Source organism: Bombina bombina, chromosome 4 (assembly GCF_027579735.1).
Source record: "Bombina bombina isolate aBomBom1 chromosome 4, aBomBom1.pri, whole genome shotgun sequence".
Taxonomy (NCBI): domain Eukaryota; kingdom Metazoa; phylum Chordata; class Amphibia; order Anura; family Bombinatoridae; genus Bombina; species Bombina bombina.
In genome coordinates this window covers 390503512-390509840 of record NC_069502.1, presented here as the reverse complement: position 1 = coordinate 390509840, position 6329 = coordinate 390503512, and positions in this window count along the sequence as shown.

Sequence of the window (6329 nt, the reverse complement as noted above, 5' to 3'; positions counted from 1 at the left end):
ACATTAAAATATTATAAGTTAACGAAATGGTATGGATACTATTTTTATGTAGGGTGATATAATCTTTAAGTACACCGAATTCTTTGTAGTCTTGTCTAATATTGTGGGATCTATTTATAAAATGCCTAAGTTGTAAGTACGCATAAAAATTTTTATTCGATATATTATATTCGTGAAAAATGGATTCGAATGTTCTTACTTTGTGATCATTATCTAATAGTTGTGAAACATAAATTAGCCCTTTCTCTTCCCACTTTGAAAATATGTCGGATGACAGGCCAGGGGCGAATAAGTTATTACCTCTGATAGGAAGATGTGCAGATATTCGATAATCTACATCAAGGGCAACGCATAGCTTTTGCCATGCTAAGATCACATTACGTATTACTAACAGTTTTTTAATATCTTTTGGTAATTGGATGACTGGACAATGAATTAAAGCCTTAAGGGAAAGAGGAGCGACCAACTGTCTTTCTATTAAAAGATTCGAGAAATAACTAGTTTCTGTAATCCAATCTAAAGCAAAACGTGCCAAAATACAATTATTGTACCATTTTATATCAGGAAGAGCAAATCCTCCAAATTCTGGTGGATAATGTAATTTAGCTCGCGAGAGACAGTATCTTTTTCTGTTCCATAGGAAAGAAACGCAGTTTTTATAAAAGCGCCTTAAATCTTTGTTTGGTACAAAGAGAGGAAGATTTTGAAAAAGATATATTAATTGCGGAAGAAGAACAGATTTTATCAGCATAACTCTGGCTGAGAGCGAGATAGGGAACAGTGTCCACCTGCTCAATTTCTCCTCTGCATTAGCAAAAAAAAAAGAGAGGTTATTGTTGTACCAATAGTTAGGATTTCTGTTTAAATTGATGCCCAGATATTTTATAGTTTCTACAACCTGAAATGGGTGTTCTTTACAACTATCTATATTTTGATTTATCCATAAAATTTCAGATTTGCTAAAGTTCAGTTTATAGCCAGAGAAGGAGCTGAACTCTCTGAAGATTTCAAGTACCAGGGGGATACTAATTTTAGTATTTTGCAAAAATAGTAGCAAGTCATCCGCATAGAGCGATAGGATAATTCTTTGATCACCAATATCGATGCCCTCTAAAGTGTTTCTTAGTAAGATTGCAAGAGATTCTATAGCAATATTAAATAAAAGGGGCGACAGGGGACATCCCTGTCTTGTCCCTTTATGGATCTGAAATCTAGTGGTTGGTGTACCGTTAACTAAAATATACGAGGTAGGTGAATTGTAGATAGACTTAATCACTGATACAAATTCCCCCCTAAAACCAAATCTATCCAAGGAAGTATATAGATGGTCCCAGATTACTGAGTCAAAGGCCTTCTCGGCGTCGGCTGTTAATATCGCCTGATCTTGTTTCCTGGTTATTTTTTGATTGTTGACCCAAAAATATTCTATGATGGTAGTAACACGTCTCAAATTTCTAATAGAGGATCTCCCCGGGATAAACCCAGATTTGTCCTTGTGTATTATTTGATCTATTCCTGTCTTAAGTCTATTCGCCATTATAGACGTAAGTAGTTTATAGTCTACATTTAAGAGTGATATAGGTCTGTACGAAGCAGGGTTAAGAGGGTCTTTATCTTTCTTAAAAATTAATGTAACAGCCGACGCCGAGAAATACTCAGACATAGGTTTCCCTGATAGGAAATAGTCATTAAACAATTTGACTAAAGTAGGAAGCAAATCATTTCGAATACTCTTATAAAATTCTGCTGGCAGTTGGTCTGGGCCAGGCGCTTTGTTATTCTTAGCTTGGTCTATAGCCTCTGCCACTTCTTTGGTAGTAATGGGACTGTTTAGAGTCTCCAGAAAAGCTGATGTAATTTGGGGGACCTTAACTCTACTCCAAAAGCTGTTTTTATTTTCAGTATTTATCTCAGCCGCTGCGTAAATATTTTGATAATACTTATAGAAAATTTCTTTGATATCCGATGGGTCTGTATAATTTACTTGATCATATCTGATAGCTTCGATTATATTTTTTTTTTTTTCCTTGTCTTACTCAGTCTGGTCAAGAATTTCGCTGATCTACCAAATTGTCCCTTGTACTTTGCATTGATTCTTATGTCTTCTCGTATCGTTTTTTCTTTAAAAAAGAGATCCCGTTCTTGTTTGGCCATCTGATATTTAGTCCAAAGCGATCTAACAGGGTTATTAATATATTTATTGTAGGCATTACTAAGTTGGCTAGCCAATTGTACTTCACGTGCATTAGCTTGTTTCTTCTTTTTAACCATATATGCCTTAATTACACCTTTCAGATACGCTTTCGCGGTTTCCCAATAAATCTCAGTTTTTTTCAAGATATTCTTTATTGAAACATTGATACTCTTGCCATTTTTGGGCCAGCTAATCAACAAACTTCTTATCTTGGAATAGATAACTAGGGAAATAAAAAGTGTTTCCTGAATTAACAATTGGGTTATTAGTATATATATTTAAGGAAATAATAGCATGATCTGTAATAACTATATCGGCTATTTGAGCATCTATATTCATTGCTAACATTGGACTTGAAATCAGAAAAAAATCTATTCTAGATAGTGCTCTGTAGGATTTAGATTCACAGGAAAATCTTTGCGTATCTGGGTATTTAATACGCCAGATATCATGAACTTTTAGGTTTCTGCAAATCTGAGAAAATATTTTAGCCTTTGCATTGGGAAAATGAACCGTCTTTGTAGTACATCTATCTAACAATGAAGTTGGAATTAGATTAAAGTCTCCCACAAGAATCAAATTTTGCCCAATATACTGAGATAATTGCATTGTAAGTTTATTCCAGAAATCCGTATCAACCTGGTTTGGTCCATATATGTTACAAAAGATATATTTAATATTTCCTATCTCAATCTCAGCCACTAGCCATCTATCTTCTTTATCTAAAATTTGTTTCAGCACTTTATATGTCAGATTTTTATTAAACAGTATGGCCACTCCTCTTTTCCTTTTATTACATGATGATGCAATTACATGGCCAACCCATTTAGACTTTAACTTTATTTACTTCTGAGATTTTAAGATGGGTTTCTTGCAGGAACGCAAGATCAGGTTTATGTTTACCTAACTGTTTGATAATCAACTTCCTCTTAATAGGGGAGGTTATACCCCCTATGTTCCATGAAACACACTTAAGGATGTCTCCTGATTTCTAACTAAAAATCAGATAGAAAGAGACACCCGAGAAGGAGCAGGGGGGAAAGAATGGGATGGGAAGGAGGGGAGAGAAAAAAAAAAAAAGGGGGAAAAAAAGAAACACAATAAAAATAAGAAATTAAAAAGAATAGCCTGTCAAGTGACGGCATCGCGAGAGACCCCATCATCTATTTACAAGCTTTGGCCAGTTCCTTATTTATAGCTTAACTTTTAGATCATTACAGAACTGTCTTGCTTCTTGTTCATTTGTCAAGGTATGTGTAGTGTCTTTGTCTTCTATCATTATTTTGGCTGGATAAACTAGCCTAGCCTTATGTCCTGCGTCAATTAGCTTAGTGCAGTAGGGAGCCATAATTTTCCTTTTCTGGGAGGTTTCACTAGAATAATCCTGAAAAATCAGGATTTTGGCATTCCCTATATGTACTGGGCCATTTTTCCTGTACAATCGCAAGAGTGTCATTTTATCTTGGTAATTTTGGAATTTAATCATAACAGGCCTGTTTTGAATTGTCCCCTTAGTTGATCTCCTCTGAGGGCCTATTCTGTGTGCTCTTTCAATCAATAGAGGTGTATTTTGTTGTTGTAAATCTAGTATTTGAGGGAGAGATATAGATGCGAAGTGTAGAAGATCAATAAACTCACTTGCCTCTGGTAGTCCCACTATCTTTAAATTATTACGACGGGACCGATCTTCAAGATCTGTTAAACGATCTTGTATACTTTTAATATCTTTAGTATGACTAGATAGTTGACTTGCTTGATCATTTATGGCATCCTCTGTTTCGGATACTCTATTTTCCACCTCATTAAGTCTATTAGAGAATTGCCTAATCTCGGCCGTGAGACCAGCCATCTGGGACTGTAACAGCTCGAATTGAGGTAGAAAAATTTCTGACAATTGATTTATTAGTGGCTGAATGTCATTTTTAAGTGCTAGTGTCTCTTTTACTGCTTCAGGTAAGGTATCTGATATACGATTCTTCCTATCTTTTTGTTTAACTGGCATGTTTGGGGAAGTAAACTTAGAGGTTGTAATATATCTGTCCATATATCGCACTGGCTTTTTCCCCTTACTGTGCACTCTACTAAATAGAGAGAGCACTACTAGGTGAAAAAAAAAACCCTATTCACTAAAATAATGAGGTGTATGAGTGAAAAATTAGTTAATACAGATGTGTTTTTATATTGACAAAGAGAAAAAAAAAAAAGGAGAGTGTGACTCAAAAAATACTTAAAATATTGTGTCTACACACACGCAGATGCGTATGAACAGATTAATTCAGTGAAAATATTGTGAATGTGATTTAGGGGGGAAAAGACAGTATTTAAAGATACACTTTTTTTTTTTTTAAATGTAAGTTACTTGTAGAAATTGTAAAAACTGTAATGCAGCACCTTCGCACTAAAGATAGTAATACTTCAGATATTTATATTCTAGGATAGGAACCGCTGTGCAGTACAACTGTAGAATGGCCTATAATGTAGACTTCCTCAAAAAGAGTGAGATTGCTATATAGTTATTATCATAATTTCCATAATTATTTCAAGCAATTTATAGCCCAGTATAAATTCCCCACACAGCTTAATGTTATCAGGTAAACTTGTCTTAAAATATACACACAAGTTTAACTAATTACCAGCAGAAGCAAGAAAAAAAAACAAAAACAAAAAAAACAATATAACTGTGCTTATAAACTGGCTGATGATAGAGCAAAAACTTTTGAATTTTTACTGCCTGAGCAGCTCTTGCTTAGGTTCACTTGAAATATGCACACAGCTTAAAGTATACCCTCAGATTTAGCTAGTTGCCAGAAAAAACACACAAAGAAAAACAACAAAGCTGTACTTATAAACTGGCTGGTAGTTCTTTTGAGCCTTTACTGCCTGATTAGCAAGTTCACTGCGTATCAGACACGGACAGTTCATCCTTCCAGAGTTTTAGCTCTGATTATCTTAATATTATGTTGCCTTTTTTGCCCCTGTTTGTGCCGCTTATTCCGTGAGGACCTTGAGCAGATGTATATATTATTTGCAGACAGTATGCTAGTTGGACTGCACAAAACAATAATACAAGGGCAGATATTATATACACATTCCGCAAGTTGTATCAGTTACTCCAAGGTGGATTGAATTCACATTACCATATAGGCATTAGCAATATAGAAAACGTTCTCTTAGGTAGAAAAAAGAAAATTGCAAACAGTCATGTAACCAGTCCCCTTGCAGGGGCACAATACTTGCGTTTTTACTTTTTTGACCTGTAGGGACCTCAGCCGATATAAGCTCAATCAGTCCCAGGCAGAGTATCAGCAAAAATCAAAATCGCCTCTGATCCTTACCGGATACTGGAACAACTCTCACCTACAGGCTCACGGCATCAGGGGTCAGGGCAATGCAGTAGTGCAACAGTGACTCCATTCAGAGAGCGTCTCCACATCAGCTGAGCTGTACACCTGAAGCTGCCAACGCCGTGCTGCGCCTGATTTATCCGTCCAGGTAGCTTAGCCTGCCACTTCTGTTAGTGAGTTGGTTTGAAAGAGTGTCGGACCCTAGGGGACAGTACCCATCCCACAGCGGATCCGGTACCAGGCCGTCTAGCTGTTTCTTTTCCCACACATGCGGGACTCCAGGATTACGGTGCAGATTGTTGTTTAGGGACCAGTCGGCAGAGGGTGGAGAGATGCAAACCTCTATCGCCGTCGGTTAGTATAGCAAGTTATTCCTGAACTGGGTGGTCTCCAGCGGCAGCGACGCTTGCGGCTCTAGCAACGGAGCCTAATCTTAGCTCTCACGGACTTCCAACTTGGGCACTCGGTGTAATTCGCCCAGCTCCCTAGGGTGCAAAAACCGCACCAGCAACGGGAGAAATACAGTAGGGGAGACAGAATGGTTCTCGAGTTGACGAAGCACCACGCCAAAACTCGGCGTGCTCTGTTCCTAGCCAGCTCCTCCCACCGGAAGTCTCCGAATGACTAACTTTCTAAAGATACCATTATTTTCATCATATCTTATAATTTACTATTAAAAATATGAGGAAAAAAACACACTTTTTCTAACTTTGACCCCCAAAATCTGTTACACATCTACAACCACCAAAAACAACCATGCTAAATAGTTTCTAAATTTTGTCCTGAGTTTA